The 14,244-nt window shown below is 29.7% G+C and overlaps 1 protein-coding gene across 1 annotated transcript in view; it reads right to left on the minus strand.

Annotated features, from left to right (window-relative positions):
• LOC135962822 (uncharacterized) overlaps positions 1 to 9,466 on the minus strand; it is a 31,816-nt gene extending 22,350 nt beyond the window's left edge. The window contains exon 1 of the mRNA XM_065514719.1: positions 9,113 to 9,466. The gene's annotated coding sequence lies outside the window, so the exon portion shown is untranslated. The remainder of the gene's footprint in view (positions 1 to 9,112) is intronic.
• Between the last annotated feature and the right edge of the window lie 4,778 nt (positions 9,467 to 14,244).

The raw sequence follows: 14,244 nt of genomic DNA on the forward strand, positions 1-14,244 counted from the left end.
AACAAATGGTAATAATTTACATGGATGAAAAAAAAAAACACCTGCTTGGCAAAAATGTAAAATTTTGACCCCCTCGAACTAACAGAGTTCTCCACCGATCTTGTTGAAAAATTGTGTCTGAATTACAATCTAATTGAACTAATTTCTTTCCGATCGGAAGACATCGATTTCAAAAGTTGGTTCACTTGACATGAAATCTCCCATATATAAAAATGGATGTTTGTATGTATGTTCCGAATAAACTCAATTTTCAGAGAATCTTCAGAATAGCTGTAAAGTCAGATTTTTGATTTTCTGTCCATCAAAAAAAAGTTACAGAGTTTTGGCCGATGAAAAACGATCCTGAGCCAATGTGCGTCGCACAGTGGTATGAGAATAAAAAAAGAGGGAAATAAATCTGTAACTTCTAAAGCCTTACGCCGATTTGAATTAAATTGCACATGCGCAAATAGGAAGTGTAGTCGAGTTTAAGTTTTGAATTTGGACCTCATGACCCCACCAGGAGCGGGACCAGGGTTCCCAAAGTAGGACACCTCGGGTATGTTCAATTTTTAAAATGATCCTATTTCTTCGTTTGTGTTCCGATCGTCGTAGCTATCAATTATCTCTTATAGCTTAGGAGATATTCGCATTTGAAAATTTAATTTTCAACATTTTTACCCACCCTACACCAGTTTTTTGGTGACCGCGGTACCAAATATTCTCCAATTTTATGCATTTTTCTTTTATAGGATTAACAATAGATCTATATATCAAATAAAGAAAGAAGTGTTTCAAAATCATGACTGAGTCCAAAGTTAAATGCATTTGAATATAAAAAAAAATGTTTGGGGAAAAAAGTACTTTTATTCTTTTTAAGTTATCTAAAAATTTTCTAAGAGGATGTATAATGAATTTGTACTTTTTGAAAAGCTAACTTTAGGCCAAATATTTTAAATGAAAAAAACATTTATAATTTTTGATACCGACGGGATCAGGTCCATTCAAAAAATGCCTATTTTTTATGTAAAATTCAACTTTAGGGCAAAAATTCTCAAATAGCATACTCGATATCAAAATATAGTAACCTATTTTAGATGGCCCAATAAGTTCTTAATTATCTTGTAAAGGGTTCCGATAACCCCGCCCCTATTATGGATATTATAGCCAAAAAACGAAAAAATTCCATTTTTGGGATTTTTCAAGATTTTTTTGAATTGCGGGATACTGGATAACAAATTTCAAAATTTGTTTTTATTTCTCCATTTTAAATAGAAAAATCTACATAACTGTGAAATTTCATTAAAAAATATTCATAAATAAAAATTTAATTTCAATTCAAATCGGCGTAAGGGTTTAGATTCTAAACTTTAGAAGTTACAGATTTATTTCCCTCTTTTTTTATTATCATACCACTGTGCGTCGTTTAATTTCTTAATCACTTTGTATGGTCCATCCCAATGGGTTTGTAGTTTGGGAGACAGTCCTTTCTTAAGTTGTGGGTTATACAACAGCACAAGCTGGCCTTCGAATCCCTCAGAATTTGCTGCTCGATCGTATATGGCTTTAATTTTGTCGCTGGTCATTTTTATTCGTCTGCGTACAAATTCATAAAGTTCGTTACGGTCATCTTGCTCTTGGGAAGCGTTTTCATTATTTGATGATGAGGTTCTGTTCGAAGTCAATTTTTGCTGGTGTTCGAGAGTTTGAGTAATAAAGAGCTGATCTGTATGCCAATAGAAATTTCGGTATGTGTTCATCACAGTCCTTCTGGTATGCACTGACCACTTTTCTTAAATATTCCTCCAGAGTGCGATTGAATCTTTCGACCATGCTATCAGATTGAAGATGCAGTGGCGTTGTTCTGGTTTTTCTTATTCCGTATAAATCGCACATTTCCTTGAATACGGCGGATTCAAAATTTCTACCCTGATCCGAGTGCAGCTCCAGTGGAACACCAAAGCGGCACACCCAGTTGTTCACAAATACGCTTATAATCGTTTTAGCTTCCTGATTGGGTATTGCATATCCCATGACAATTATGTCATCGATGTACACTAAGCATGTCTTCCAGTGAAGTCCTTTCAACACACGTTCCACTAAACGCTCCTCTTTGTCTGAAATCTCTAGTTGCCAATATCCACATTAGAGCTAGAGTGTCCAGAGTCTATTCTTAGTAGTAGATAGCTGTCTCTCTTGGTGACTTCATTCAGCTTTCTGTAGTCAACGCAGAATCTAGTGCTGCCATCTTTTTTCTTAACTAATACCACGGACGTTGCTCGGAATTTCACACCTATAGTAATTTTCATAGTATTGATTGGGAAAGTATAACTTCTTGTATGGATAACCTTGAGACCTCCACTTTTTCCAACTCTACTTCTATTGATTTTCAGTCTTCTTATTTAAGTTCTATTGTGGAATCTCTTTATAATTTTGCTCCAATTATCAAATATGTACATGATGTGTGGATGAAGATAAATTATTTGTTGCATGCTATTTCCCTAAGGGATTTAGCCTTCTCTGTTTTCGGATTTCTCGGTCTTCAGATTAACAAATTTATTTATCGTACAGATAAACTCAATCAGCTGACTGCTGTTCATAGTTTTTATGTGATTGTGCTTTTGTAAACGAAATTAAATAGATTTTATAAAAAAAGTTGAATAGAGGAATTAACATTAATTTGAAGGAGGATTAACTCGAAGAACATGAGTTCCAAGTTTATCATGCCAGGCCAACTACCTGAAAGACAGGCAGGATAATGAATTTTTTAAAAGATTCCGACTGTCGATGGCCACATTAAACAGCTGATTTATGTATACATGTTGTCACTTGAAGGCAGGGTTCCCAACTTTCACATCTATTTTGAGAGGTATTGCCATCCAAAAATAATGTTTTTTGTCGGTATATTGAGAAAACCAAAATTTTTAACGGACAGTTTATCGCCCTAATAAATTTATGTCGACATTTCGTAACAGGCAGTTTGTCGATACATTGAGAAAACGAGCCTTAATGATTTTAATGTTAATAATGTCAATGAATACTTTGCTACTGTTACTCCCACGAATACTACAGACACTATTGATATAGAAACTTTTGAAAGTTTTGGATTTTTTCTTTCAAAACTATTACAGAGGATGATGACAACATCAACTTTTCCTTCTTTGTGGAAAGTTGCTGGTGTGGTACCTATTCCGAAGACAAGAGTAGTGAGTGGTTAGGATGATTTGAGGCCCATTTCTATTCTACCTGCGATATCCAAAGTAGTGGTACATATTGTTAAAAGTCATATTCTCGATGTCGTCAATGGGACAATTGTTTCTTCTCAATATGCATTTCGCCGGGGTTATAACACCACTTTTCTTCTGTTGAATATGACTGATATCATTAGAGATAATAGATAAATAGAAATAAATTGACATCATTAGTTTCCCTAGAAAGGTTTTCATTTGATTTCATTTCACTACTTTGTTTTGATTGAAAAATGAAGAACACGTTTTGGCTTCTAAAGGTCTGCTTGCAAGTTAGGATGCTCATTTAATAATTATATTATATATCGTAATTCTTCTTCAGAATTATGACAAATGGACAATTGCAACTTTGCTCAAGATTTTCCTTTACACACTCGACAAGAAACCCTCAGATTATTATTCCGAGGATTAGATATAGTATCTTTGCATGGTCTTTTGTTTTAGAGTAGCTCGGTAGTGCAACTACATACTTATTTCGTTATCTCCATGACTGTTATTAAATTCGCACCAAAGGCAACATTAAGTAATAATAAGCCTAATGCAACGCTTAAATCAACGCAAAATGGACACGATTTATCTCAGCAAGGAGACAAGATAGCAGAAAACGGATTGAAAATTTTAAAATGTTGGGATCGAAAACCTAAGGTGGCATCCTTAACTCAAAATTGTCAATATGGCATATGGAGCACATAAACATCCGGCCGACGATTTGTGAATTGTTATTGACAATCCCACAATTCCAAAAAAAACTTTTCAAAAATCCCATAAATCATATTTTTTAGAATTTTGACTCTGTTGACGGTACCGAGGTCCGGGCTATAAATTCCCTTTGCAAAATATTTAAGAACATATTGGGACATATAAAAGACGTTTTTATTTTTTGAAAGCAGCTTTCCGATTTGAGAAAATTTGGCATACATTTTAAAATTACATAAAACTAGGTTTCTCTTTATACAACTTCCTAAAATGTTACCTTTGAGAAAAATATAATCGCATTATATATAACCCATTCTTTCCTTTCGATCAAGCCAAAACATAATCACTTTTGTCAAGTTTCTTAGAATAATCAATAACATTTTAGCATACTTATTTATAAAAAAATATATAAAACAGCATTAACAGATTTCAAAAATATTTACAACGTTTTTTGTCTCTCCTGCAATATTTCTGAAAAGGAACTTGCAATTCTATACTTTAAGCTAACGAAATGAATAATAAAATTATTGAAAGAAGTTATGTACATAAAATTCAATTTAACATTTGGTAAAATCATCACTATGTTTATAATGAATCATTAGTATGAATTAGCCTAAACTTCTAGAATTATGCGGAATTTAATTTTTAATAGTTTCATTATGTTCAACTGATTTTTTTTTATGAAATGATTTTAGAATTGATTTCGAAACAGAAATTTTAGCGTCTAAACATGAACATATGCTGGCGAAATATTAGCAGAATCGCAATTAATAATCAAAATATTAATATAGATTAAAGTGATGGCGAATGTGATTTTGAGACGGTCGTCGAAATTCATATTGAGGATGACATTTATAATGATTACGTTGAAATAGATGATCTTAAAATATATGTATATAAGTGATGTTATTAACCGCGTAAGTGTTGCAAAATATTTATTAAATCTAATTATAAACACAAAATACTGCAAACCTACGTTTTGTTGCAAGAAAAACATGGAGTTCGCCTTATACATGATGTTAAACATCGTTGGACATCTTTGTCTAACATGGTAATAAAACTTTTTGCGTATTAACATTTGGACAGATTTGTGTAATTCCCTCCCTAAAACCACTTGATTAAGCAAATATTCGGTAACGTTGATAGAGCTATAATACAATTTGTTTTAAATAATTTAGAAAAAGTGAATAATTCATTTACTAAAGCATTAGTTGCTCATTTTAAACCCCGAATTAATGAACGATATAAAAATGTCTTAATACATACGTTTATATTGTAATTGAATTCAGAATCGTGTCCAACTAGCTTCAAAGCGGAAACTAAAGAGTTTGCTAGTCAATTGTTTTGTAGATTGTTCGAGAGGGAATCTGATCAGAATATTTCTGATGAAAATTTAATGTTAGTCAGAACATTTTTTAACATTATCAATACTTGTAATGTTAACTTTAATGTTATTTTTTGTGTTTCTTTAGCAGTCAAATATTGAAAAACCTACATCAAAACTTCATTCTCTACTTAAAACTATCTAATTTTTATTTGAATTGAAAGGGAAAAATAAATACAAAAACATTGTTTAAAGTGCAAAAACAGTAATTTCGGTTATTTGAAAATCGGCAATTTTAAATTATTCGACAGTTAACCTTCCAAAATTAATCGGTTAACCGATTAACGGTTAATCCATTGAATACCCTAGTATGTATAACAACTGATATATTTAATTTACATGTCTTTGAAACTTTGTTTGTATTTACATGTATAGGCGAAACTTTTTTTTGAAATTAATCAAAATCTAAAACAAACCAAAAAGGAATAAGTATTCTTTATCATGCTTTTGATTTCTCCAACATATACAATCATCGAGGGAGTGTTTTTCCAAGAAAAGTTTTATTAAATCTAAAGAAAAAAATCATTTAAATTATATTCTTTTTATAAAAGATTATTTCAGAAGATCTCACTAAAACCCTAAAAACTCACACATCGCTCTTGCTGCAACAATGTCATAAAAAAATTTAAAAAAAAAGTTGTTTCGATAAAAACGTCTTTGAATGTTTTATGACATTTTACTATTTCTTAAATACATTTTAAACAAATTTTTACTTATCAAATATACGAGAAAACATGAATTTTAATTTTGATGTTTACAACAAAAAAATACTCTCATACTAAAAATAATTGACTTATTTGAAAACTGATAATTTTGTATTACTCAGTTCAAAAAACACGGATTTTGAGTTATGACGTTGTTGCAGCTCAAATACCGTTTTGCCGTTTTTAATGTTTTTGTACACAAAATTCGTTGTTGTATTTTCAATTTAAAATTAAAATAGAAATTATTCGGTTAATCGAATAATTTTAAATTAACCGATTATTAACCGAATAAATCTAAACCTCGATTAATTATTTGCTCGATTAACCGATTAAACCAGAAACCACATTAATTGAATACCATAATGTTTACACATATTATTACTACATGGCGTTGCAGGTTAAAAGTAAATGACAAAAATGCCAATCAAACTCACATCAAACAAAATCATATAGAGTAAGTTCGGGTAATGTGGTATACCTATTTTTTATTTGACTATAATTTTTAGAATCTTAATTCGATTGGAACAGTTTTCAGCTGGTGTTTTACTACAAGTGTTAGGTTTACATCCATGAGAGTAAAAAAGTCTTTTAAGTTCAAGTTTCAGAGAAATTTGGGAAAAAGAGAAAACACCCATAAACAAGCCATTGAAAAAATTGGCGGGTAATGTGGTACACCATATTCTTTTAATATTGTATACCAAACCGCATAACCGATACATAGTATTTTAATTAGTAAATGAGTTGCGTCATCTTTAATGGATGCGGTTAAAGTTGGCGGCTGACCAAGCTTACCAGAAGCTCCTCAATACATTCTTCGCTTTGTAAGAGACATTGAATGACTGATGCGAAACAAATTTTCATTTGTTGTTTCTAATAGCTCAGATAGCGTTCTTAAAATCTTCCGCTGTCCATTTTCATACTTCACATTTCTTTGGCATATTATTTGCTTGAAATTCTTTAGCTATACCACATTAGTCGACCACGTGGTTTATTGAAATTATTATAAAATTAAACATATACACTAAATATACTATATTGTTACATATGTTCTTCAATAGCAAAATATTCCCATTTGACTTTAAAATTAAATTAATAATGTTTAAAACACATGATTGTAGAAAAAAATAAATTTTTAACAGATCACAAAAAAAGTCTACCATGACCTGCAAAAATGAAGTACACTCACCCAATGTGAATTTTCTGAGATCATAAAACTCTTAAGCTTGGTACCGCTACTCCTATGCTCTTAGTTTTAGAGAAAAGCAGCTATACCACATTACCCGCCTATACCACATTACCCGAACTTACTCTATGTACCATTAAAATTAAACTTATTCGCCAGCGGAATGGAAACTGTGTTTAGCAATTCCAATAGTATCGCCTATTATTCCAAATTTATCTTTAAACCCCTTTTTAAGACAAAAAGTAAAAAGAACTCTTTAAAGTAGGATCGAACCAACTTTAAAATTTGTACACTTAACAATTGCTTATCAAAGGCATTTTAAGCTATTAATCGTTTATGGATACAACTTTATGAAAATTTTGCTATACATAATTGGTATATAAACCTTTTGTAAATTTTTATGCATATGGCTGTAAATGTATAAAAAAATTCACCAAAACATGAGATTTATTTATTTATTTTAGTCCTAATTTTTAAAAACCGGTTAACCGAGTGATATAATCCGGATAAACCGGTTAACCGAAAATAAACATTTTAAATTATTCAAATTATTCGATTTTTCTCTTGTTGGAATAAAACGAATAATTCGAATAAGAGATTTTAACTTGTTCGAATAATTCGATCACACTTTTAAAATTAATCTAATTATTAGAATAATTTAAATTTTTTAAACAAGAAAAACAAAAAATAACGTTAAAGTTAACAATACAAGTATTGATAATGTTAAAAAACATTCGAAAACAAAGTCCACCATTAAATTTTTATCAGAAATATTCTGATCATTTGAGCTAGTTGGACATGATCCAGAATTCCAGTGCAATATGAACGTATTAAGAACTTTTTTAGGCAGTTCATTAATTCGGGTTTTAAAATGAGTAACTAATTCTTTAGCAATCAATTATTCACTTTTTATTTTTTTATTTATAACAAATTGCATTATACCCACAAGCTCTATCAACGTTGCCGAATCTTTGTTAAAGCAAGTGGTCTTAGGAAATTACATAAATCTGTCCAAAGTTTGATATCATTGTCAGACAGTGCATGATTGACGCATTTATAAATACGCAAAAAGTTTATTACCATGTTAGAAAAAATATATCCAACGATGTTTAACATCATGTATAAGACGAACTCCATCTTTTTCTTGGAATAAAAAAGAACAACACTTACGTAGGTATGTGGCTAATAACATCACTTATACCGTTTCAAAATCACATTCGCCATCACTTTCAACACCACTTTAATCAAAGTTAATACTTTTATTATTAATTGCGATTCTGCTAATATTTCGCCAGAATATGTTCATGTTTAGACGCTAAAACTTCGGATTCGATATCAATTCTAAAATCATTCAGCTTTTTTTACGAAATAACAAATATTTTATTCCGTACCTTTTATTTTCATTGGTTCAAATCCTAAGTTAAACATTTTGAAAGACTTGTTTTTATAATTGTAACATCTTGCAGTAATATTTATAGACGTAGCTATCGGACCACTCATCTACAGTTATCGAAAGACTCTCTTTATCTTTAGTTATTTGTCGAATTTCAGAAACAATATAATTTTTATAAGTCATTATTACTTATTTAAATATGGAATTATGAAAAATTCTATGCAATTTAATAAATTTAAATATGTATGTATGTACATTTATTCGATTATTCTAAATAAAATTGTTCAAATTATTCGTTATTCGAAAATGGTAATTTTTAAATTATTCGAATAATTATTCGTAAGAAATTATTCGATTAATCGAACGATCATTACTCGAATGAATACCCTAGTATCTATATGATATTGTTTTCGCTATCATGGTTTATTGGCATGTGTAAATTGATACGGAAATTCTTAGGTATAGGTACCTACATATTTGTTTGTAAATAAAATCAATACTTGTGCATTAAATTCAAGTTCTTACTTTTTCACGTTCGTAATAACTTTAGGCAGTTACCATTAAATCCAATAAAAATAAATTATAGATTGATGAACAAATTATCACTTCAGTTTCACATTTATATACATAGTATGTATGTATGTAGGTACATATATATTTTTTTAATTAAATATTTGCAACTTTCTTTTTTTCTCCTTGTTGATTTTTTCTTTTAGTTTTGGTTTCTGTTTTGTAATTGTATTTGTTGTTGTAACTTTTATAGCTTTTCACCAATCACGAACATTTTCATTTCTTTGTTTTGAACAAATCTTTTGCACATATTTTTTATGTTTTTATTATTTATTACATGTTGTTATTTAGTGCCTCTCATGCACACAGAATCTGTCTCACAACCGTTTATTTATTTTTTTTAAAATGTATTATTTATACGCAAAACATACATATGTATATAGCTACATAAATAAATAAATGCACACACAATAAGTAATTCACAAAAAAAGAAAGCGAACAATTCAAACAATTTGAGAAAGAAAATTGTAAATAAACAAACACGATCGCTCTGATTTTGTTTATGAATTTTGTATTTTATTTATTTTGACTTGTTTTATATGTATATTGTTGTTATATTGAGGCTAGCTTAGCTGCCTTGTGATGGGAACAAGCAAACGGCGGCGGCAGCAACAGCAGCGCGTGAATTCATGCTTAAAAAAAGGGTGATGGATATTTGTGTGACCGCCCGCCCGCCTTACTGGTTCGATGGTTAAAATGATACTAAATATGGTTAGTATCTAATACAATATATGCTTCTTACATTGAACATACATACATCAAAATAACCTGAATTGGGTTTCTTTTTTCCACGTTCAAACTAGATTTCATTCATTTATTCAACGTTTAATTCGTGACCGCTGCGCTCTTTTAAAAACTTATCTAAGTTTTTGCTAAATAACTTGTCAGAGAGTCTACCACTGCGGCGGTGCACCGGTGAAGTACTCTCTTCAAAGGAGAGTCAAAGAAGTTGGTACAATTGAAATGAAAATATGTAGCTTAAAGCTACATTATACCTACATACATCTTATCTTTAGTGATATACAAATTTGGGTCAAAAAGCTTTTATTTCGGTTAGCTCTGATATATAAAGTAAAATATTAACTTTGTTTGGGAGCTGATTAAGTCATATTAATCTTGTCTTAATAATTTGAAAGTGCTTTGAAATATCTTTCAAATGCTCTAAAGCTTGACTTTATTTATTAACTCGTTGAGAGACCAAATTCGAAAATGTAATTCTTTGTACTGAGCTTTTTTTTATATATTTCGCGGTTCGTGGCTCACTAGTTTTCCATACAAGCATTACCGGGAGCGCGAAGAACTGACAAAAACATTAAGCTTAAACACTGTATTCTATACATTCAAGCACTTGCTGGAAAACATTTCCGAAATAATTAAAAACTTCCATTCAGACAGCAATTAAAGTTGTAAACTTTGTAAAGATCAGCGCCTTGGGAACACAATTTTTTTAATCACTGTGCCAATGAGTGTTGCCAGGGATAGCTTGGGAAAAGTTACAGCTTTTCTTATATAAAGTTACATTTACAAATTCTTTTAAAATAGGTACTAATACATTAAGGTTTTATAAAATACTAGCTGACCCGGTGCGCTTCGCCACCCCAATTAGAAGAAAGAAAAAGTACCATGAAGTATGCCCTTGAATTTTAACTCACTTGGGACCATATACGCCTAATTTCATATTTCTATGTCCAGTATTACAGAAAATTCAAAAAGGTACCATTAGAATATAGAAAAAGTACCAAAAAGCCCACACATGTAGTTTCCCACTCACTCGGGTCCATATAACATTTATTTCATGTTTCTGGGTTCAATGGTGAAAAAATTACAAAAAGTACCAAAAAATGAATTTTCACTCACTTAGGACAATATACATATGCTTAATTTCATGTTTCTACGTTCATTGTTATAGAAAATTCAAAAAAGTACCATTAGAATATAGAAAAAGATCCAAAAAGCCCACACTTGTCGGTTCCCACTCACTCGGGTCCATATAATGCCATGTTTTCACGGCAGTCTGAATTACTTAATTCGCGTTTTGAATTACGATTGCGAATCAACCTGTTTACACGACAACATTCGTAATTCAGATTGACATTTATTTATTTCTTCTTCTTGTTTTTTTTCTTCTGTTTACATGTTTTGTTTTTTTATTTATTTTGTTTGTTTGGTGCGAATTTTTAATTTGTAATTTGGATAAAAAAGGTAAGTAAAACCATAAAATTGTAGCATTATTAATTAAACAAATATAATTTAATTATTATTTTCATTATTAGAAAAAAGAAAAAGTGCAAGCAAGTGGGACCAGGGCAGCGAGCGGGCTTTATTAGAGGTGTGGGCTGAAAGAATGGCAGAGCTGCTATTTCTACAAATGAATTTAACTTTAATCAGACTTTTTATTTCTTTTAATTTATTTATTTAATACAAAAATCTTTTTCTTTATTTTGTTTTGACATTTTTGTTTGGACAGCTGATTTTGATACATAAATAATCGATAAAAATTAGAGATGGCAGTCATTCGTTCGTAATTCATAAGGTAATTCAAACTGAATTACGTATGAACAAGGTAATTCGCACTTGAAATTTTGTATGGCGAATCATGTAATTCAGTTCGTAATTGGGGGTTGAATGACGAATGACAGCGTGAATGACGAATAATGCCGTCGTGTGAACATGGTATAACATTTATTTCATGTTTCTAGGTTCATTGGTGAAGAAATTACAAAAAGTACCATTCGAATAAAGAAAAGGTACCAAAAAGTCTCCCCCTAGAATTCTCACTCACTTAGGACCATATATGCTTAATTTCATGAACGGTCAGACACAGCTAATATTTGACGTTTACCGTCAAATATTTCACTGCCTGAATCTGACCACAAATAAAATTTGGAGAAAACAACAAAACAAATGATTTTAGTCAAACAAAATTATTTGTCGACACACAAAATATTTCCTTAATGTAAACAAAGTGTGACTACTAGCTATATAAATACCGAAAAAAAATATATAATTTGACCTTGCAAATATTTTTAGGGCTAAAGCACTTATTTCGAATTCAAAAGCAATTATTTTATTAAAGTTTTAATGAATTTTGTTATCATATAGTGAATTTAATTTTTTACTTTTTGTTTGACCTAACTGCTACGAAAAAGAATCAGTAAATTTATTTGCCGTGTGGTCACACTATATAAAATACATTCATGAAATAATTGTTTGATCAAATAGAGAAAAACAGAAAATTATTTGCTCAGCATGACGGAAAAATAAGTGGAGTTTATTTAAATATTTTTGGTACTAAATTAAAGACACAAATTCACTATTTTTTTAACATAAATATATATTCAATATTTCTTTAATATTTGTTATTTAACCCTTAAATGCATGAAATGTTGATTTTTATTTATTATATTTCCTTTAGCTTTAGTTTGATTTAGAATTTCTTTAGCTGAAACTTTTTGTATTCCATTTGATTTTTCTGAATTAGTATCAAGCTTATATTCGTCTAAAATTAAGTGGAACTGGAATGTAGACAATTGGCAACAATATACATTAAAGGGTTAAATTATTTTCACTAAATAATTGCATCAATAAATGAAGTCTTCTTCACATAAAAGTCATTCAGCATAGGATGACATACTGGGAGAAAAACTAATTGAAGACATGAAGTCTATGTTGCGATTTTTGCAATTTTATGCGATTTATATTTTTATACGTTTAACATAGTTTGATTATTTTTTATATATACATGGAGTTTGTCTATTTTCAAAATTTAAAATTGCTTATATGTAAATATGGAATATTAACTGAAATTTTATACAGAAAAAGGAAACATAAATTCAAGCCATATGTTTTTTGTTTGAAAAATATTTAATATTTCAAATATTTTTCAAGTATAAAACATAATTACATTTCCATTCAATTTCAATTATGAATTGTGATATAGTAATATAATTTAATAAATAAACATTTAATAATTATATTATTAAATTGTTCAAACTTGTGTTCTTTTCGCGATTTGTTTTCATTATTTAGCGATTTTTAATCTTGCAAATGAATTGCAAGATCAAATAAAAATATACCCAAAATGCAGGAAAATATTTGCTGTTTAGTGGTCACACTACAAGAATGTTTTCATATTGGCAAATGAATTTGTTTGACCAAATTCAGCTGTTTTCTTGTTTGCAGTTCAAAAATATTTTCTGTTCAAACTAGAAACATAAAATATTTGACGTTTAAATAAAAGTACTAAAATTTCATAATTCTTTCAAATGTAAAGCAAAATCTGGTAATATTTTACTTTCTAGAAATGTCTTTTTTATTGATGAAAGAAATTAAAGTTGTTTTGTAGCTTTATTTAATAATTATTTAGAACAAATAAAAAAGTACCTAAAGTTCAGTTCTCACATTTTGCTACCTAAATATTATCTCATATTTCTAACACTAACTTCACTCAGATACATATCAGCTAACTTTAATGTCGATAAGTGAAATAATTTAAAATATTAAAAAAGTACCATTAGGAGAAAAGTACTAATTTCCCTTTTCCTCCTTGAACACCCCACAAGTATGAAATTTAAAAATATTCCATTTTGCCAAAATTGTTTATGCTACAAACATGTCTCAAACGGTTAAAATCTGTGTTAATGTGCCCAAGAAAAAATATGTTTTAAAAAAAGTACCAAACTGTTTACCCGGATTTGGCCCAATATAACCTTGGCATTCGAGTTCCAAATAACTACCTGTTAGTTAATTTTTGTATGAATCCAGGAACCAATATTAAACAAATTATCAAAATTGGCTTAATAATTTCAAATAAAATGTATTTTCCCGATTTTATCCTCTTTTTGATACCATTTTTATCCCCATTGCGGTGGTAAAATTTTATTCAAATAAATTTCTGTATCGTGGTGGGAGCTCATAATAAAATATTCGTATGTCTATGTCAAATTATAGAAAAACATGTACCAAAAATAAACACAATTTTTATCCCTTAAGGGTTCGAATTTCCAAAAAGTACCAAACTTGTATTTTTAATTTTTTGATGAGTAAAGAATACGATTTAAAATTTGTTTGTTTATTGGTTTAAAAGA

This window comes from Calliphora vicina, chromosome X (assembly GCF_958450345.1).
Source record: "Calliphora vicina chromosome X, idCalVici1.1, whole genome shotgun sequence".
NCBI classification, from domain to species: Eukaryota; Metazoa; Arthropoda; class Insecta; order Diptera; family Calliphoridae; genus Calliphora; species Calliphora vicina.